We start from the raw sequence: 22,505 nt of genomic DNA on the forward strand, positions 1-22,505 counted from the left end.
TTTTGGCCAGATCAAAACCCCATTCTTGGTTGGGTTGGCCTTACATGGGGCTTTCAGATTTGCGTCAGATATTTCAATGGTGTGGATCCGAGTAGCTCCATCAGGATGGCTGCTGCACAACATGGGGTAAGGAGAGTTAATTTGTACTTTGAATTGCATGGCAGCCAGCCCAAATCCCACGCTGGATGTGAGGCAGGCCAGTTGGCTTGCCTGTTCCAGTGTAGGTTAGGATTGGGCTGCCCGTCTTGCATTTTTATTGAAAATGAGTTTGGTGCCCTAAAGAGCTCTTCTATATTTCTAACCATAGAAGAGTTAAACAAAAATGGCAAGGTAAACTTACTGCAATCTCTAATATTGCTATGCTCCTAAACCAGAAAAGATACCTTTAAAACTGTGGCAATAACTCACCTCAGACCAGTGATTTTCAGCCTTTTTCATCTCATGGCACACTGACAAGGCACTAAAATAGTCAAGGCACACCACCAGGTTTTTGACAATTGACAAGGCACACCATGCTGCCAGTGGGGGCTCACATCTCCCATTGGTCCTATTAATAAATGACCTTCCCCCAAATTCCCGTGGCACACCTGTGAACCACTCGCGGCACACCAGTGTGCCATGGCACAGTGGTTGAAAATGGCTGCCTTAGACAATTGAGCTCTTTGTCTGTGACAAGCAATGACTCCAAGTTACTGGCAGTTGTGACTGTAGTTACTAGTAATTTCTTTTTCTGCACATATGCTTTCTACTTCACAGTAGAGATCCAATGAATGAAACAAAACTTAACAATTCAATTGGAAGGACTTCTAATAATATAAATTGAAGTGTAAATGTCAAATTGTGCCAGCTTGTGAGAATAAATGTGGATTTTATGCTTTGGAGCGACTTGATATCATAATTCTATCAGCCCTACTACATTACTCCTGTCCAGGCATGTAATAGGTACTCAAATCTCTCAGCAAATAGAGATTTTACTTGCTCTTTTCTTGGGTATCGATTTTAGAGTAAAACACAAAGTTCTGTCGCCCTTCCTGACAACCTTGCACATTGTGCATCTTATTGTAGATCTTCCCATTTGTTTTTGTGCTACAACTATGAAACAAATTAAAAGATAATGCCATTTTAAACAGCTCCAAGGAAAGGGCCATAATTGAATTGAATTAAATTGAATTTCAGTGTAGATCATCAATAATATGGCCTTGGGTAAAAAAGTAGCAAATGGCCAGTGACAAAACCAATTACTGTCAGGATTCCTTCCACCTAATAAATACAATCAAATCCCTCACAAGTGACTTATTCAAATATAGACTAATGCAAGTGATTGAAATAACTCCAGATCACTACTCTGCTCTGAAAAATAGTGAAGAAAAATTATTGCCAAGCCGGTGTCACTAACCAAATGAGATCTCCGGTTTGCATTGCATGGTTTCTGCATGCATGGTTTCATGGTGGACTTTAATGGAGCTGAGTAGAGACCCCAGGTAATACCTTGCCATACCCACTTGGCAGGCTGGAAATTTTTGAAGACTTGTTTTGCCTGACAAGAACTGCCTTAAGTTCATCACACCTGCCTATAACCATCATTATATAAAGCACAATAAACTTTGGAAGATGAGTGGACCTGAGTCTAAGCCAACAACACATACCTGGGAGAAGCCCCTTTGGCCAGAGTGGGGCTTGTAAAAAAAAACTGAAGCCTGTAACTGTGCATAGTATCTAGCAGAATGGTTGAAAAAGCAGATAATTTGAGCATTTTTCTTTCTTGCATGGAAAGGCTGACTATAACATGGAAAATGGCAAACTGGGAAATTTCAGAGGAAATCTCTACATTTTATATAATTGCTGTGTGTGCATTGGTACTAGTGTTTACCCACGGCAAACATATGATGTGATGGCCAAATCAGGGTTGCCAGACTTTAGTGCAGGAGTTTTTAAAATGTGCCTATGCTGTCCTCACTTCAGAAATTTGCGATGAGAATCACTGGTGTGCACATAGCCATTGTATTTTTCATATAGAGGTTGCAACCCAATGCATATTTACCTGGAAGTAAGCTCCACTGAATTCCATGAATCTTACTTCTGTGCAGAAATGCACAGGATTTTGCTGTAAGTGTGGAAGTGTCAATAATGAGTGATCTCATATAAGGAGTTCTATGTTTTCATAGCCCACACTTCAGCCAGACTAGAGCTAAAAAACATTCACAAAGATTTTACAAGAAAGCTCTCTGATGAAGATACTAAATTATGGGAACAGAACAATGGATCTTTCTGTCAAAAGCCATAAGTATGTTTTGTCTGAATTAACCTTCTAATAGAAAAAAAACAATTCTTACATGGGGGCTGTATTTGGGCTACATTCTTGCAATGGGATTACACTGGGCTATATAAACATAAACTGTAGCTCTGATTGGGATGTCTATGTAGACATCCAAATCAATTTAAAAAAACATTGGATTTTTAAGTCTGGGATTTGAACTGCACAATTTTATTGTTCATCACCTGCACTTCTGTAAGAAAAGACTACGATCGCATTTTGGAATGCCATCCATTGTTTTGGGGCTGAAGTTGTTTTAAGTTGCCCACTAAGAAAAGGATAAAGTACAGTAACTTGAACATTAACTAGTAATTTCATAGCATTATTTCAGGTTTGTAGTTTGAAGTTAGATGATGTTTTATTCAACTCTGATTACACATTCCCTAGGAATGGCTCCACATCTAGTGCTGCTGAAAAATCAGAGGAATTCTGAGTCAGTCAAATTTAAATAGAACCAAGTCAAACCAGTGTTTAAATTAGTTGGAATCACTCCATTATTACATACCTCCATACCCTACACTAAACATCACATTCATGTTTGTGTAACTGAAATAATTGCATATTCTTTCACTATTTAGCTCTACCTCCATTTCCCTTCTCTTCTTGTAGACTAGAGTGTCTCTGTGTAGATTTATAAATTGTAAGTTTTGGAGGCAGAGTCCTGTCCTCATACTTTGTAAAGTGCCATGTACATAGACAGAACTATACACATCATCATACATCTATACTTCTGCTCCTGAAGGGAAGTTTTAGGGTTGATGCAGCATTCTGCAATATACTTGCCCTGAATGCACAGATTTGTGCTATTTCAAAGTATAGATAATGCAGGACTGGGTACCATTTTCCCCCAGAATCCCCCAACTGCCTTTAATAATTATCAAATTTCCTATATTGTCCTGGTCACACCATTTATATTACAATACACTTACAGAGATAGGTTGCTTCAATTTCTGTGCGATAAACTAGGTAACATTCTACATATACAGAACATTGTTAAGAAACTGATACTGGCACCCAAGGACGCAGAACATTTCCTTAATGGGGCAACAGACTTAACAAGAAATGAAAGTTCTCCTCTAAAAATGCTTCCTAAATTCGTACATACGTCAGTACGGGAAAATGCTGTCCATAACATTTTAACAGAAAAGGATTCCAGCGATAAAGAATTCTTGCTTTTTAATCAAACTTTTTATAAGTTAACCAAGTAGAAATATACTTAGTTCTAGGAAGCAAGAATCTAGGAAGCAAGACCTAGATTAACCCAATTCGGAGATCAAATTATCATCAACGCCTCACAATTCACTTGACATTTGCTTAGTATCAGTCAGTGCACAGAAGAATGGGTATCTTGAAACAATGCTCTTGAAAGTATGCCTATATTTAAATATTCATGCATTAAAAAGTGAAGTACAAAAGTAACGTCTTACTCACTGAATCACTGTAAATATTCCCAGGGGTTTATCATTAACATCCATTGTATTTCAAGTGGATTGCAGCCGTCTTCAGAATTTACTGAAAATTTCTGTTTCTTGTCTCTTGCATGCAAAAGATCTTCTGGATTTATCCAGTTCGCTTCTCCAAATGAAGTCAACCAGAATATCATTAGTATGGCATTTGTCGCTTAAAAGTAAAAATAACTGATGCCCACCAGGCAGAGGACTGCTATTGTGACACACTTGCATTGCATCCCTTTGTCAATATAGCAGACACAGGGAGAATCAATGCAAAATCCGTTGTGTGGTGTTCTACGCGTGAATGATTATGTGACAATTTAAAAGCATTTAAAGTTAGCCTTCAAATCTGAGATTAACCCATGTGCGTGCAATGCATTGTATAATTTTGGCTGGAGCACATAATAAATCGAGGGTTCTTCTGTATAATTGCACCCCTGCTAACTGGGTAAAGAGACATCTTTAAAACTGTGTCCTCTTTGGTTCACACAGACACAGACACACACATGTACACTCATTCAGGGGAATATAGTAGGCAAGGAGAGGAATACTAGTATGGGTAAGGAATGTATAGTGTGAATCAGGCCTAGAGCCAAAATGGAGATAGGGTGATGATCCATACTAGGGTGATGTCGGTGGAGTCTGGCTGTATCTTGTTTTTCTACTACAGCCTGACTGTAGTGGCATCCTTGTCTGCTAACTTATTGTCATCACAATTTTTTGTAGACACTCTCAGCATCTGCTTTACAGCACTTATTATCTTTACCTTCAAAATAGCTCTTTTAGGTTGACTAGACTGAAAGATACCGATTGTTTCCAAAAGCCAGCCAGTAAGCTTCACAGCAAAGGGAGGGATTTAAACTGGGCAGCCCAACACTAATTGAATTCCCATGCAGTGATACATCCTATAGGAGAATTTCAGCTGCTGAAAGTCTCCTTAGGGTAAGAGACATTTGTACGCTTGCCCCAGGGTAAGGCCCAGCAGCCACTATGAGTCAACTTGGACCCGCACTAGCGATATCACTGGTGAAAGTTCACATTGATCTGTGTTGCAGGATCAGACCTGGGAAAGGGGTTAGGCTATGGTGTGCTCTTGTGCAGATGATTCTGTCTCCTTGTAGGCCCAATCTGCCACCCCTTGCCCCATTCCATCCCTCTCTGCCCTCCCCCCACACCTGCAATGGATTTATCTGTCTGGCATGCAGCAGTGTGGTACCTGATGGAAGCATCTGGCAGGTTCTGGCCTTCCTGTCAGCATGCCTGAAATTAATGCTGTCACAAAGTTCTTTACTGTGCTTTTGCAACAGTGCCTATCAGCGGAACACGCAACGAAACTGGAAGTGCCCTTTTCTTTTTTATAAGCTGACTGTAGTTGCGGGGAGCCCTGCGGAGGGCTCCATAGAACACCTGGACCCCCCAGGACTGCAGCACTGGCTGCAGGTAAGTTAACCATCTTTGGCAGCAACATTATCCTGGAGATCACATTGCTGCCTTATCTCCTCCCCTGCACATACTTACCTTGGAACTTAAACTGCTGAAGCGTTTGAGAACTGAGGCCTTAAGGGAGTTGCCCTGTGCTTTCAAAGTAAGCACAAAGTACTACTTTTAAAGCAATAACAGGTTTTATGCATATGGATCCATTTTTTTTTAATTTGGGACTGTATGTTTGACAGTATGTTACAAATATAGTTTTTGACAGACAGATTTTTTACATGGCTCTGTTAGCACAGAGATGGTTACCACACTACACACCTGTAATTGCTGGATTACCAATTGCTTCTGATGAGTGATCTTGTATGGGACAGACTGCACTTGCTCCCAGTGTGGAAGGGATTGTCACTCCCGAATTGGCCTTTTCAGCCACACTAGACGCTGTTCCAGAACCACCTTTCAGAGCGCGATACCACAGTCTTTCGAGACTGAAGGTTGCCAACAACAACCAATTGCTTCTGATGAGTGATCTTGTATGAAACTCAAGCTCTTAAGAAATGTCTGCAATAGATCCATGAACCAAAAAGAAACCCCATGTATTGAAATTACTACCCATGCTGTTTTAAAAGGTACTTTTGTTCATATTTGTGTGTGTTTGAACTACATGGATGAATGCCAAATGCCATATGTCAATGACTGGATGTGATTAGTACTAAACAGAATGGCACACAGCTGTGTCATAATAGTAATTACAGTACAGAACAGGCAGCGATAAGCTTGGTTAGGACAAAAGAGCTAGCAGAAGAAATTCTATTCTATTCTAATCAATTCTATTGATTGTTTTTAAAAGTACACATAGAGGTCCATGATACAGAGTCATGGTATTCCATGGCAGAGTTTTATACAAGCAAGGGCAGCAAATGCTTCCACAGATCCGTGGTGTAGACCAGACATTCTCCGACTGTCATAATACGTTGCTTCATTCATGCATGTCCATCTCTTCATATTGGTTGTGTGAACTTGGGCATCACAGATAGAAATTTCACAGTAATGCAAGGTATCTCCGACACAATGCCTTTCAGGGGAATTGGCTCACACGTTGAGTTGTAAAACATCATGTTGAGAAATCATGCAATGTACATACATATAGAAAATGGACTCTTCCTGTGACAAGAAAAATTTGCTCAGACCTACTCAGAAGAATGTCTGTGTAAAACTAAACAGTCTGCTGTACTGATGGTACTCAACATTCTCTACATTACATAAATGAACCTAGCATTTTTTGTTTTGTTTTGTTTCTCAAGGACAGGATTGAGGGAATATTATATAAATATTAAGTTGTTCCTTTGGTATCTAGAACTCTGTCAGTCATCAACAAAATTATTTATTTATACACGATTGTTGTGGGTGGTGCTTTATAGCAGAAGAGAAGGGGCCCCCCCATGAAATCAAGCATGTGTGATGCCAAAACATAAAAGCTTCCCTGAGCATTATTGCTAGATGTGCTTCTACAAATGATGACAGACATAGAAGAGTCTCTTCAGATGATCTTAGATAACAGGTGGATCCATATGGGAAGACATGGTTCTTCAAATACCCAGGCCTCAAATGCAATTCCTTCTTCTTAGATAGAATCCTTCACATAATTCCTGTGCAATAATTTCCCGTCCTTTGCAGATTAATCTACCTGGCTATACTTGACCATAAGCAAATGGCAACTCTCCTCCAAAGTTTCCTTTCATACAAATGGTTAACTCACAAGATGTGAAATTAACAGATTTCAAGCCCAGTAATCTTGAAGTATTCAGTATTTTTTGACGGTTCCTGATTGCAGAAGTTGCTACAGCTTAAGGGCCCAATCCTATGGGCCTCCAGTGCCAGTGCCGAGCTCCAGTGCCAGCACTGGGTGTTGTGCTAGTCAGCACCGGGTCTCAGCACCATGCTGGCAACTCCGTTGTACCAATAAGTTCATACAATGGGCAGCAGTGTGGGTTTGTGGAGTAGGGGAAGGTGTTCTGGGGCAGGGGGTGGGTGGCGTGTGGGGGAGGAACCAGCCTTGGGGGGGTGAGACTATCCTCCATGTCGGGCTGAAATGTCCGACATGGAGGTTCTCTTGTCTGTGCCAGCAAAATAGCTGGCGCAGACATGAGAAACCCCATTGTGGGGCCTAGAGCTTTCCTCAAGGGAAGGGGATGAAAAGGCACCACCAAGGATAGGATTGGGCTGCCTGTCTGTGACTTCCTGACTCACATTCTACCTGGCTCATCGTAATTCACTTTTCAGACTACTTTAGAAAAAAATAAAAACAGCAGCAGAAAAGAAGATATGAATTCCTAGCCATCATCTCTGCATGGGTTAGCAGTGTGAGACAGTGTCAGATCACTAAACTAAAACAGATATTCATCATCTTTTTCCTCAGTTAAGAAGGCACTGTCAAGATAAAAATGCCCTATTAAAAAGATTGTCCCTGGAAGCTACCAATAGCAGTAAAAAAAAAAAAAAAAAGAATTTTGCTTCCCTAGCTAATTATTTTTTATGGTTGCATTGTTCCCTGTATGTCTCAGTCCAGGCAGACAACGAAATTGGCCTAATTGCCCTCATTTTACTTTATACTGTAATTAGTTTCTGATTCTCACATAGGCCCAAAGTGTCGCTATGTTTACATTTCCAGCACTACAAGGGAATGCTTCATTCAGCTCTCCTATTCCCTAAGATACTTTGTTTATATTTTTTATTTTTTAAGAAATAAAATGTTTATCTATGAACATCATAAGGCTTTTTCTAATGAACTAGAATTAAGTAGTATGATTTCCACTCTTGATATTTAAGAAGCTGTTGATTTTTATCCTCCTGGTTAGCCTCTTCAGATCTAGCTCATAATAGTTTTAATCAAGGATTTTTCATAACCACGTCCTGTTTGGAAGAATGGCAGGACATTTATTTATGGTCCAGTTCTATCTGGGATTTACACTGATGGATATTGTGATCTGTCAGAAAAAGGCAGGGTATGCCAACACACGAGTCTCTCTAACAGCAGGCAGCTCGTTACCAATGGAATGGGTTCTGGGAAGTCCCAAGGCAGTAGTAGGTCACTGACCTTCACCAGAGTAGGTAGCAGCCCAATCCTGAGCTGCCCGGCGCACCCAGCCTTGGCGGCATCAAGAACAGCTTCCGCCAGATCCTGTGTGCACCACGCTACCGTAGGAGGTGCCACAGGAGAAGGGGACTTTTGTCCCCTTCTCCTGGGTAAGGTAAGCAGCACTGTAATGGGGCTACTCACTTTACCGCAGACCAAAAGGTTGACAGTAAAGTAAAGGCATTTGTGTAGGGCGCCGAGCCCTCCATGAGCGCCTTCGATCCTGCGGAGCGGAGCTCCGCGGACCCGCCTCCCTTCCCCAGCCCACCTCCCCGTCACACCTCCATCCGCCCTCTCTCCGCCCCTGCCGGCCTCTCTCCTCCCTGGAATGCCTCCTCCCCGCCCCCGTTTACCGTGCTATGGCTCAGCGGGCCGTGAGACTGCCAAGCCATGGAGGCTGGCGACCACCCCATTGCTGACAGTCTGTGGCGGCACAGAGCTGTAGCACGGAGCCCAGGATTGGGCTCTAAGTCAGCAGAAGGGGCAATCTGGGGGAGGATCAGGGCAGGGTTTGGACCAGGCTGGGACCAAGCAAGGGGTGGGCCAAGATGGATCTCAGCAGCAGCTGTACCTGCAAGATCCTAAGCACCCAACCTGGTCCCAGCATGCTCCCGTGGATCAACCTTATTTATGCCAGCAACATAGCTGGTGTGCATCCAAATCCACTGTGGTCCAGGAAGCAGCAGAGTAGGTAAGTAAAACATTTCTTTATGTCTCTACTGCTGCCTGGGCTCAGCTGGCCCTGCAGGATGCATTGGAGGCCATTTTGGTGCTGCTGCTTCACCCAGGCCAACCCTGGATAGGATTGCACCATTGGATATTTAGAATTTGCTCTTCTTTTGTTTTTTCATTTTCAAAGCAGTGTACAAATTGAAAACAGTAACATGATGTTTGACAAAACAATAAAAACATAAGAACAGAACAACCAGGGATCAAGTGAAAACAGGAAATACAACTACCAGTGCTGGGGGGGTGGGGTGGCATTGAAGTTCATATGCCCAACTAGCCTCCTAAAGATAGTAATTGAGGGAGCCAGGAATATCTCACAGGCAAGGGAGTCCCTCAATTTGGGCACTACAGTGAGGAGGCCCTATTCTGTGTCCATACCTTGACCTGCAAAGGAAACCAGCACTAACCTGGACTACCTCAACTGCATTACCTGGTGGGAGATCTAATGAATTAAACAGGACCAAGTCTGACATTATTAGGTAATAATTCTCAGCTTCAAACCGTTTCCAAAAGAAGCATAGTGGGGAGGAGGAAAGAGAAATGTGAGCTACTCTTTTGCTTGAGGGAACCGAGAGTTGACCTTTAGAACAACTTCAGTCCTTCTTGCTTTGATAATGTGATGGTAGGTAAATGTGGACTTGCTCAGAGTCTGGCCTTTTGTTTAATCTTGGGGACCAATTTAATCCTGCACAGGACCAGCGGTGCTAAACGCCCATCACTGTATCCTGTAGTGGATACAAGTAGGCTGGAGGTCTCCTTATCCTGAGTAAAGCCTCTGCCTGCACAATGGGGCTTCTCAAGTCTGTGCCGGCTAAATCGCTGGTGCAGACTCAAGAAGTTCCGTGTCAGGCTTTAAGGCTGAATCAGTGGATAGGATCCAACAGAGGAGGTCTCCGCTAGCCCTATCCCCTCCCGGGCCTCCCCCTCCCCCTGTTCATCCTGCCTCCCCTCAACCAGGAACGCCTCCCCCAAGCCTTCCCTCCACTCTCCCCACTGCCCTGTGCTTTACGGCACGTTTGCAACACCCATCACCAGCACTGCCGTCACAGTGCCAGTGGTAGAGCAGTATTGGATCAGGCTGTTAATCAAACTCTGCACTGCCCATCTTTAAGTAATTTCAAAGACAGTTTTAAGCAAATCTGAACGGATGATTTTTTTGTAATGCAATTTATAAGTATTCAATGTTCTATAAATGAAGGATAAAAATAGTAGCTTTAGAGCTATTAACTCTGGCTACTGTTACGTATAAGTGATATGCAAATCAATGCTAGTCATGGTCAGCATAGCCTTTGATGACTTAATTAATGTGTGTGCACCATCAAGTCTATAAAACAGAACAACCAAACTTGAGCTTGCAAATGACATGGAACTCTCCTAGAACACAGCTTTCCAAATGAGAAATAGTGGAATCATATATAGTCAACAGAACAATTATTGAGCAATAGGATGGGTAGCTCAGGAGGGAAAGGGTATGCTACCACATCCGTCAGCAGTAATGAGAACAAAAAAATAAAAAGCAAATTACATGTAGTGGAAAACATTAATATATTTCAATAGGGCAGTTTTGTAACTGCATTCATCTTCATGGTTAAAAGATCTCTCTATCGCAAGTGCATTTCTGCCTCCACTAAATAAACTACAGCACATCCCAAAATATGGATTCCTATTTCATGCTATTGTAGTCCTCCATAATTAGTCTGATTACTCAAGTAGGTCAGCACCCAACTGCTCCCATTGTGAACAAGAGCAATTAAGAATGAGTACTTTTGAAAATTGGCTCTCTCACTTGTTTACATTGCAGGCTTCCAAACACAACTTTTTTCAGATAGCTAATACAGGTGCAGCCATGCTATCAGGATAGCACCTTCCCCTCTCTATTGTGGTAAGGCTTTACTTTTGCTTGATATATAGATGGAGGGGGGAAACCTGTGTCACAAACCCAGAAGGTATAGGCTGGATCAGCTTTCTAAATCATAATCCTAGATGGATAATTCAGGACCCCAGTTCTCTGAATATGTTATTCAGATATGATATACATCACAAGGCATATTATATATAATATATACTTTATATATGTAATAAAATAAATGAGATAAAGATGATATAAAGAGTTTCTCAGCTTAACTGATATCTTTCAATATAGAACTTGATCCTGCAAAATGATCAATAATCTGACACTGAGGCAGCGTCACTGTCGGTCTCCATAAATAGGAAATTTGTTCTTCAAGGGAAGGCTTGAATTATGGGCGAGTAGGTAGGGAGTCCCTTAAAGAAGTCCACAAGCCCTACCTTCTAAATACACTCACCAGGGGGGTAGCACAAAAATAAGAAGGCCTGCCTTCCCCTGTAATTTAAGCACCACTTCAAGTCCAATTAAAATAAAAGGAAGACAGAACGTACTACCCTGTGTCACTGGGAAAGCATTAAGCTAGCTGGAGTCATTTGAAGAGATTGTGGCTCACAGCTGTGAAGCAGAGGCCTGAGTCACAGCTGAGAAAAGGTACTGAAAGAAAAGCAGCAGTGAAGAGAGCATTTATTATGCATGACTTTAGTACATGTGTATTTTTTACTACATATTGCATACTACATGTGCATTCTATTAATTACATCCTAGCTCGTTACAATTCCACAGGATTGTCTCATTGTATAGTCTCAACAGCCCAGTGACATTTGTAAAGTTGAGAGAACATGATTCACACAAAATAATCAGTGAAAAACATGACTATGCAAGTGGTGAGTGGCCAGCTCCACGCAGACAATAGATGCCCCCCCCTGCCCCAGTAAGGGTATATTAGGGTGGGAGGGAGGTGGGTGGAATGAGACAGTGATGTGGACAGGGAGTGGGCGGGTGGGGGGAGGATCCCCAGTCAATCAATGTTTAAATTTCCCAGTCTGGATTTTGACCAAGCTGCTACATGCCTACCCAAAGCTTGACTTGCCTCACTTCCCCTTGCCCATCTGCTGACTGGGGACTGACCTTCTTCATGGTGCCTCCAGACTAGCAGTCTTGATAAAATCCCCTGTGAAAATATCACAATACCAGATGCTGGGGAGAAATGCAGCTTGAAAGAGAAGAGAAAGAGGGGAGAAGAGCATTTCAGCTGACAGCATTATGATCTGTCAGCAGGATCATACTTCTAATTTAGTAGTGTGTACCACACGGCTTTCTCAGCAGGAAACTCATGCCTATCATGCATGCTTAGTTCTTGCTAGTGGGATCCAACATGTGAAACAAACTGTAGAAAAATGAATGACAAATTCAATTTCGTGCTAAAAAGCAAGGGAATGCAAGATTGACCAATTCCTGTGCTTACTGGCCGAAGCAGGAGCTTGACTCTGTTATGTGATGCGAGACAGGAACAGGAACTGAGACCTCAGCACACTTGAAAGGACACTTGCGTTTATGTGTTAACTCTGCACTTCAGGTGGTTGCTCGTCATTGACACTAGCAGAGTGCAGCATATCTGAGCCGTACCAGTTGTAGCTCACCGAATGATTACTGCTGTCAGGCTCAGATGGTAACTTATTTTGCCCTCATTATAACCTTGGGGGTTGAAGTACTTTCTAATTACACTGCCTGATTGTTAAGCTCTCTTCCATTCCATTTTAGAACTTCACAGTCTGTTTTAAAGCATTTAACACTGCACTGAGCCATCGTTGAGGCCAGCCTCTAATGATTCTTAAATATTGATTCTTTCTAATGAGCTTTGCATAAGTCACATGGGTGGTTTCCAATTAAAAGATACTTTTAGAGCACACTTTGCCGGAGAGGCTAATTCAGTATGAGCAGCTTCCACATTTCAAGTCATTGCCCACTCCTTTCTGATCGGAACTGTATTGGATTTCCCTGTGACACCCACCTTCACAGCCACCAGCTATTCTCTCCTTGGTTGATAAGGCACCAACCCCATTCTATGGACTCATCTCTGCAACATAGAGCCATCGTGACTTTTAGGGCCCTTAATTTAAAATAAATCAAAATAAATCAGGGGAGAAAATGTATACTTTTAAGAGCCCTTATAAAATATACGGAAATCTAATTTGCCAACAGCTGTTAAACATTGCAGTGTATTGTGTGAGCTTCTGCCAGACTTTCTCTTAATAGAGAACAATACAAGGTGCAGAGTTCCAATTGTTAATGTTGTCCTCAAGTTTTTTGTGTTGCAGCTGCATACAAGCTTGTGAATCCAGATTCTTCTGCCTGCTCCCCACCCCTCTGCACCTTACTCCATTATGATTCAAGAATCTCCCCAGTAAATTAGAGAAGAAATGAATCAGAAACAGGAATTTTAATTAGAAGCAACGAACAACGTGGCATTTTAGACACCAGTTGGTCTACACCAGCAAAGCTGTTAACTGTATATTTTAATCAGAGCAAATTTAGCATAAGGATGTGAGGCAGTGGATTCTACTATCCCAGCTGCTTGATTTTTTTTTTTTTTTTGGTTTATTTTTTACAAGGCTTTATACCTCATGGAAGAATAACAATGTGCATGGCAAAGCATTAAGGAACTTCAAGCGTATTGAAAAAGAATTGCAAATTAATTTCCTGGCAGCACAGATGCAGTTCCCAGTGGGATGCTAATGTATATGTCATTCCTCTTGGCACATAATGTGGGTCTGTTTAATCTTTCATCATTAATCTTTATAAAAAATGAGTTAGAAGGAGAAGCAAAGAGGTAGCAGTCCTCACCACATCCTGCTATTCATAATATCGCACAGCTTCCATCAAACAAGCAGAAATATTAACAATTTGCCCTAAATGAATTATTTCTCCAGTTGCCAGGTTTAAGCAACAGATTTGGTTATACATCATAACACTCACGTGGCGGGCTCCAAAATTAATCTGTGCACTGTCATAAAAATGGCATTTTCTCAGTACATTCCATTTGAGTCACTTACTCCTCTGTACACAGGCAGCTCTTCTGCGGACATTTGCTGGATACGTTTAAGGCCCTGTTCTTGACTAGAAAATAGGATTCAACCCGTGAAAGAGTCATTTAATACTCACAGATGGGATATTTTACATACACACACACCCATCTGCAGAGAGTTCTAGGTATTACAGACCTCTTTCTGAATAATAATAATAATAATAATAATAATAATAATAATAATAATAATAATAATAATAATAAAACTTTATTTTTATCCCGCCCTTCTCCCAAAAAGGGACCCAATGAATATGATTGCCATTCTCATGCCCTACTCAGACACACCCACATTCACCCCACTTATTCAGACATTCAATTTCATAAACAGTAACAGTGAAAAGAATAGCCAGAAGAGCAACACTGGCATCAGTAGCAGCAGGAGGAGTGGCCACCCTACAACAGTGGATGCAGTGGTAATAGCCACTGGGGAAGATGGTTCTGAGAATTGGGAGACAGCTCTTTTAAGATGTGATTCCACATCCCCTTGGCCATTGGTCCCCTGTAACAAGGCATTGCCCAAGAAGACTATGGCAGAGCCTAATGATTAAGCTACAGAATTCAGTTAACACAGAATGCGGGGATGACTGCTAGCTTGGATGTCTTTTGAAGCACAGAGGCAAATTCAAGGAGCAGATGGCCAAATGTGGTAGGCACATCTAGAGACACCTAGCAGGTCTCTCTTAGAAACTGAATATTGAACCCCGCATCTATGTGTTACAAGCAGAGAGCTAGTGCACTCAAAAGCAAGTCTTGGCAAAGCTCAGAGCCCCAGATGACTCATGCAAACAAACCAACACATGCTGCAGCCTACAGAGAAAGTGGCATCACTAATGCATAAAAAGTCAGCTGCGGAAGGGTTTTGAAAATGCAGCTAAAGTCACTCCTTTACAATATCTATTTCAGAGTCTTTTAACAATAATATATTTTTCATTCATCTCATGAAAGCCTATTATTCCTGTTATTATTGAACTTTCTAGATGGCAGTGCTGTGTGTCATAATGGATAAGTTTCCCAGGGTGATTTTTGCCTAGACTGAAAATTGTGTGTCAGCCTTGTAATTTCAGATATCTTTTTTTAAAAGTCTACTTTCAGTGCAATCTTATGCATTCCAACTCAGAAGTTAATCCCGTTCATTAGGATTTATTGCCAGGTAAGGATGCACAGGATTGCATCCTAAGTTAACAAGGGATTTCTGATATTGTTATGGAAACAGCATCTTATGAGCACAATCTCCAATATTAAACTAGCTCAGTAGTTGCAGTTTTGGTTATGATCAGGATTTCTTATCATGAAATGGAAACTATATTATTCTACACATTTAAGGATGCGGGCAGGATATCCTAGGGGCAGGATATAAGTCAGTCAGTCAGTCAGTCAGTCAGTCAGTCAGTCAGTCAGAAAGAAAGAAAGAAAGAAAGAAAGAAAGAAAGAAAGAAAGAAAGAAAGAAAGAAAGAAAGAAAGAAACCTTGCCCCCCTGTCCAGAAGATTAATCTGCTTGTGAATCCTGCAGATAGCTTCTGTTTGTGCCAAGACTATGGAATCTGCCCTATATATCTGGATTTCTGGACCACAACTGCTTATCTTACCACCATTATTTGCCAACAAGATAAGGTCTTACCCCTTATCTTACCATCATTGTGTTCTTTCTCTTGGAAGTGGAAGGTTGTGGAAAGTTTCAGCATGTCCTCTACTCTCCATCTCTTAGTAGGGCGCCAGTTCAGATGCATCCAAAAACCAGAGATTTTTGAGATGGGATTGGGGGGCTAGCAATGTCACAAAGTACTGTTAAAAAGTGGGGGGGGGGGAGAGGAATCTGGTACCAGGCAGTGCACAGTAGCAGCCTAAAAATAGCCTGAAATTAACCTTTGCAGCCTGACCACCTGAGGAGGAAAAGAGAAAGCTGCAAACAGGGTCATTTTTAGCAAATTTGGCAACCCTATCTCCTAGGGCCTGAAAGAGGGCAATCTTCAAAATGCTATACCTTTATCAACATAACAAGCAATTCACCTTCATTTCTATGAATCAAGTATGTAAGGGCCCACCCCTGGAGGGACCTGGAGCAAGCTTGTTCCACCCCCAGGGAGGCCTCAGATTGGCTGGAGGGGGAGGGGGAGGAGGCTCCAGCCCCCTGTCCTCCTCCTAGCCGAGCTGCCGAACCTGGCCTAGGAGCTGTTCACCTCCCAGCTCCCTGCTTCACACTGACTGCCTCTCATCCCTGGCCTCCCTGTTTTATGGAGCAAGCCCGCCCCCTTTTGCCCCTTCCCTTCCTCCAGGTGGGGCAGAAAAGGCCTTTTCTGTTCCTGGCTTGTTTCCTATAGTGTTCCTTGTTTGCCCTGCCAGCCCCCTCTGGCTGGTTGGGGTGAGCCAACCTTCTTTGCCCCCTTCAAGGGCAGGGAAGCCTCCCCACCCTGAGCATGGGGTGCCTGCTCCAGGGTAAGTCGGGAGTTGGGGCATCTGGGAGGGGCCCCGACAAAGTACAACAAGGAACGTGTCGATTAAGAATAAATATGAGACCTCAGGACATCACATCAATATATTGCAGAAGAAACTGCGTCTCATTTCTAAGTGCCAGAGAAATTGTTGGCCTCTCACAACAAACTGCATGGTGCCCCTCGAACAGAATTGCCCCTGTGCCAATTGGAGGCAATAGCAAGACCAAGGCAGGATAGCCAGATTAGAACTGGTCTATTACCTGCAGGTGTCACTGCTTATATAAGGTACTCTCGTAAAGAGAGCCAATTTTCCAAAGTGCTAAATGTCCTCGGTTCTCTCTGGCCAGTAAAAATGAAATTTGTGCCTCTTGTTCTGCATTTGTGGTATGATTTAAGACACCTTTTTTTCTATCCAAGAACAACAGGAAAAAGACGCCCCAGCGTATTGACCTCTGTTTGACATATGAGGAGATAAAAACATGAAGGAAGGAAGGACGTGCCAGCAGATCAGGTCATACTACAGTGCCTCATAAAGGGCTGTGAATTGACATTTTCGAGGCTGCCTCAAGACATCTCAAAATGTAGTGGCGCATTCTCAAATGAACTGCTGTCCTTTTCTCCCATCAATTTTTAACCTGGCCCTAGGATTAAAAAAAAAAGAAAAAGAAAACCTGGAGCAGAATATTTTGCATCCCCTTTAAAAAGTGTTTTTTTTTCTGCTAGAGATACAGGCGATTTGCACTGCTTAAAGACACACATACTAATTGGAGAAAGCTTGCAAAAGTTTTTGCCATGGCAACATCTTACAGCAATGGGATCGACAATCATCCCTTTATTTTAAAAACCCATTTTGTTTGGATGGCTGTCTATCATACACTGTGTATAGTAAGCAGAACAGCTTGATGTCATGGTGTTTATTGCATCCAGATTGAAGATCTTTTTCCATGTCTACACCTGCTTATTAAGCTATTTCAGGAGTTTTAAGCTCTCTTTCTAAACCAGCTAAAATGCTCAGAACTCAGCACTGGATAAATAAACACTGTAAGTGGCTAGATGGAAAATAGTGATAAAAATGATGCGCAAGGAACAGAATGCAGGATACTGTCAAATGCATCACATCTATTTTCCAGTCACAGGAACCATGTCTGAATTCACCTTGTGCTTTGCAATCTGGTCTTTGAGCAGGGTGACCAGATCCAATGGAGGACAGAGAGCCTACACTTTTAACCATTGTATAGAAGTGGGAATTTTGGCAGGTGTAGCACAACATGGAAGGGTTTCAAAAGCTGCACCTGCCAAAATTTCCTCCACTATACAATGGTTAAAGGTATAGGCATGCTGTCCTCCATTGCATCTGGTTACCCAGGCTTTGAACAACCTTCAAGGATTCTTCTAGTAAGGGGTTCTTACTAGAAGACTTGTAAGGATGGTGGCCACTGCAAAGCAGTTACAGAATGGTAAGAGAGGACATTGGATTGCCCCTTAGGAAGGGCATATATTTGAACTCCAGGAATCTGGGCAGGTGGCTCCACCATTCCCTGCCTGGTGCACTGCAAATTGGGTGAGAGGCTTCCTCCTAAGTTGAACTCTGCACAGCCTGGATCACTTTGGGTTGCAGGCCAGATGCATTATTATATATAACAATATATAATGTGCTGCAAAATTCTAGCAATGAGTTAGGCTGCTGCAAGTTCCTTGCACCAGCCTAGGAGGGCTGCAAACATGCTGTCAAGCATGTTTGCGCCTCCTCAGGAGCAAGCCGCACCAGCGCACAGAGGTTTGCTGGCACATGGAGGCTGAATGCAGCTTCCGTGATGGCTTGTGGGGCGAGTCTTGCATCAGCCGAGCTCAGCTGACACAAGGCTCTGGGATGGTCAGGGAGAAAGCAGAGAGGGAGGCGTTCCAGGGCGGGGGGAGGGCGACTGTTATGCCAGATCCCAACCCTTGTTCCCGAGCAGTGCCTCAGGAGGTGGCGCAAGTCCAAGGATATCCATAGGTACTGCAGTGGTTTACTCAGGGGTAAGGGGCAGAGTTTCCCCTTACCTTCGGCTGAGTCACTTTGCAGCCCTATCTCACGGTGGATACAGTGCAAGCCTCCTGGCTTGCCTGTTCCAGCGCAAGATAGGATTGTGTCCTTAGCCACTAATTATTCCTTTTTATGAAAATTCACAGCCACCTAAATTTCCATGTACTTTTTTACTATTCTCAAAACTTGTTCTGTAAGCTTTTGCCACGGTTCTGCATATTTACAAAAAGCACTCCCCAGGGTGAAGCTGGGAGCCTTCACAGAAACCAAAATGGGGAAGGGCAAAGCCACTGGCACTCTATCTTTGTGGAGCTAATTGGGCAGAGCCTGGGGGCAGTCATGCACTCCCATGGCACGGCACCTGGGGCACATGCCCCTCAGGCTCCGCCCAAGGTACATCTCTGGTTGCTATTTTTTTGCTTTTCTTTTCAAAATAGCAGATCCATTTCTTATTAAACTTCATGCTCTTGAAGTATGCTCAGGATCTTAAAATTACTTATCTGTATTTTTATCCATGAGTTCCCTGAAGAAAATTATTTTCTTTTTCTTCCCTTTAAAAGATATTTGGCAAAAAAAAATTTTTTTTTTAAAATTAGACCCCCATCTACCACTCCTGCTTAACAGGATACGCTCTTATGCAGCCAAAATGCCTTTCCCCATTTATTAACTTCAGATAAGATTTTCTTTTAAAATGCCTATTCCAGCCATTTGATGTACAATTACGAACTCGACACAGAGCTGTTATGGGGGCTTGTAGCATTGGTAAGTGATTTACCTTGCTGTGAGCTTCATTACATTTCAGGAATAAGTTATACGCACGATCTGTAACTCTGTCCAACAAATGCAATTGCTAGGACTATGATTTGGAGTAACGGTTCCTGCAGAGTTTGAACCTGGTGGATGATAGATTTTTCTAGCAGAAATCACATTGTGAAAGGGTACTATGAACTAGGCTAACATAATTCCCAAATGGGGTCACTGGGCAATCTCTTCCACAGAGACCTTGGCCAAGCCTGTCAACCCGCTCCTCCTTTGACCCTAAGACCTCTTCCACCTTCTACCACAAAATAAACTAAGGAGCAAGACGACGGCCTCGTCTGTTTATGACTTCAGTTCCAAGATTTTCTTGTTCATAAAAGAAAATGATTTATATCCTGCCTTTCTTCAGTAATCCAGGGCAGCTCACAGTTTATAGACTCCATTATACTATATAAATTAAATAGTGTAAAAAGTTACAGAAACAAAATAATCAAAATATTAAAAACACTCATCACCAGAACTGAGAGCAAACAGAACAATCAAGCATAACTGGCAAGAGTCTGAAAAAAACATGTGTCTTAAGCTTTGTCTGACACACTTAGGGGGAGGAGGCCAAGCAAGCCTCCAGTGGGAGGCAATTCTACGGGGAGAGGATCAACAACTGTACCAGCGGGGATAGTAGTATCCAGTGATCTTCTTGTGGCCATGCCACCACCTGCCACAGTGCTTGGAAAATGGCCACCACTGGTGCACTGTGCATGCCACTTTATGGCAGCAGAAAGCCTTTCTGCAGGTGTAAATGGCGCTGAACGTCAGCCCGATCCTAATTAGGATTAGGCCGTTAGCTATATAGCAATCAGGGGCAGAAATGTCCTAGATTTTTAAACAGGCAACTATCTGAGCCCATTTCTTTAAGTAATTCAAACACCAGTTGTGATTTGCCATTTTGAAATATAAGTCTTCATGGAATTCTACCATTTCATGGCCCATTGACTTGAGAATGCTGCCATAAATCTGAGATGACATATGGGTAGTCCACTGTAGGGAAAAACTAGTACAGCAGATGTACATTCCACAGGATAGCTACAGCAGCAGGAAATACATTTAACCAGCAGCATATAATAATATGCTGGCTTGAAGCTGAACATATGGTATTTGACATAATATTCAGCCAGTAGGACCCAGCTTATCTCCCCAAAGGAATGGTGTGTTTACTCCTTAACTTATTAGTAAGCCATTTTCAAAAGCTGGACACTAATTAGACAAAAGTGACCATTACACCAAAGTACATTCATCCAATCCCTTTCCACAAAGTCATAACAAGTCATGTGACTCTTAAAGCAGCACAAATCTCTAATGGCTCCCTATCCCAAAAGGGCTCACAATCTCAAAAAATGCATAAGAACACCAGCAGACAGCCATTAGAAAAGACACTGCTGGGGTGAGGAGGGCCAGTTACTCTCCCTCTGCTAAAGGGAGGATCCTAGAGCACCCGCTTGAAAAAGTGCCTCTTATCCAGTTAGCAGGGATTTAGGGCCCAATCCTAAATCCAGTCACTGCACTGCAGTACAGAGGCGGTGAAAAGGTCACTGCTGTATCCTTCAGGACTGGGAACAGTCTCCTAGGGGTAGGGGAACATTAGTTCCTTTATCCTGTGTAGAGACCCAGCAGTTCCAATGGGGCTACTCAGAGCTGTGCCAACAATGTTGGGCTCTGAGGCCTGGTAGGATCCTCACACTAACTGAAAACACATCAGCGGAGATGCAACTGTTTGTTTCTATACTGTTCTATTATATATTGCTTCTATTGTTGAGCTATGTGCCAGACCTGTACTTAATTAACCTGTACTTAATTAATGGGCAGGAGGTCTGGTCTAGAGGGTAGAGCCTCCATTTGCCTGAAGATTAACATCCACAAGTCGCCAGTTCGAGGCCACGGGCACCGTGCGACCTTGAAGCAGCTGGCAAGCTGCAGCTGAGCTGTTCCATCTGCTCGGAGCGTGGGAGGATGGAGGCCAGAATGTTAAACCAGATCGGAGTGTAACACCTTGAATGTGGTGGTTCTTGAAAGAGAGAACCTTCTTTCAATTTGTAAAAATCCCTGCGTGGATTTAATAAGCCTGCCTGTGTAAACTGCCTTGAATAAAGTCTTGAATAAAGACCAAGAAAGGCGGTATATAAATACTGTATATTATTATTATTATATTATATTAATCTGGCTCTTGAAGAATATTTTTTCATCATTAATGTCAAATTATTAGCAAGCACTTCTCATTCATATTTACCAAAAATGTCAGATTTTAATCAGGACTCCTGATAAGCAGGAGGTGGGGGGGGCATTCCCAGAGGCCTCCTCAAGGTAAAAGGAATGTTTGTTCCCCTACCTTGGAGCTGCATTGTCCTTACCTCGGTGTTGGGAAGTTCGTTAGGATTGCGCCCTGAATCATTTTTGGCCTACTAAAAATCAGTATGCATTGGGGAAACCGGTTGTCTGCCATGGATCCAATAAAACACAGAAGAGTTCCAAATTCCAGTGATTTTTCCTACTGTATTTGAGCCCTATAAGTCACAAGGTAGTTTTGAAGATAATTGGCTTCCATGATGGTCTCTACACAGGATAAAGGAACCAATGTTCCCCTACCCCTAGGAGACTTCTGGCTGTTTTCCCAGCCCTGAAAGATACAGCAGTGACCATTTCACCACCTCTGTACTGCGATGCAGTGACTGGGGATAGGATTGGGCCCTAAATCCCTGCTAAGTGGATAAGAGGAAATAAATTACATTGAAACCAATGGATCTTTCTCCCCAAACTTAGTGATGTGCAGTAAATCCTGTTTGTCACAACAAGAGTCCAGCAGCTGACTAGACATTTTGTGTCAAAACACAGTTTAGCATTAATCAGTGTCCATTACTTCGATTCTCATTAGCATCAAGGTCAAAACAGATATTATGCACACTTTACCAGGCAAAATAACTTCTGGTGTAAAGCAGATCAATATTTAACAGCACAAGTCTATGAAGGTCTAGTCCAGTGTGTCTCAACCAGTGGTACGGGTACCACTGGTGCTACTTGAGGTGTTGTCTGATGATACTTGCAAGACCTCTGGACACCTGCTGCCTGGCAGTGAGACCAGGAACAAGACACAACAAACAGCAGTAGGAGATAAGCAGAGCTCCAAAGCATGCTTTTCTGCACTCAAAAAAGCCCTCCTGTCCACCCTGAGCCTCTGACTGGTGTTTGTCAGATTGCATTCAGCCTCCCAACTCTGATGTAACTGGTAATGACATTATTG

The 22,505-nt window shown here is 42.6% G+C and overlaps 1 protein-coding gene across 7 annotated transcripts in view; it reads right to left on the reverse strand.

Moving 5' to 3' along the window:
- The window catches only part of FRMPD4 (FERM and PDZ domain containing 4), a 351,306-nt gene that overhangs the window by 310,648 nt on the left and 18,153 nt on the right, over positions 1-22,505 (reverse strand). The window contains exons 2-3 of one of the 7 annotated variants that reach the window (XM_066619175.1): positions 12,922-13,020; positions 12,039-12,123 (exon numbers count right to left, since the gene is read on the reverse strand). The exons of 5 other annotated variants lie outside the window; for them this stretch is intronic. The gene's annotated coding sequence lies outside the window, so the exon portion shown is untranslated. The remainder of the gene's footprint in view (positions 1-12,038; positions 12,124-12,921; positions 13,021-22,505) is intronic. One more of the 7 variants, XM_066619177.1, reaches the window with a different exon arrangement.

The sequence above is a fragment of the Tiliqua scincoides genome, chromosome 3 (assembly GCF_035046505.1).
Source record: "Tiliqua scincoides isolate rTilSci1 chromosome 3, rTilSci1.hap2, whole genome shotgun sequence".
NCBI lineage: Eukaryota > Metazoa > Chordata > Lepidosauria > Squamata > Scincidae > Tiliqua > Tiliqua scincoides.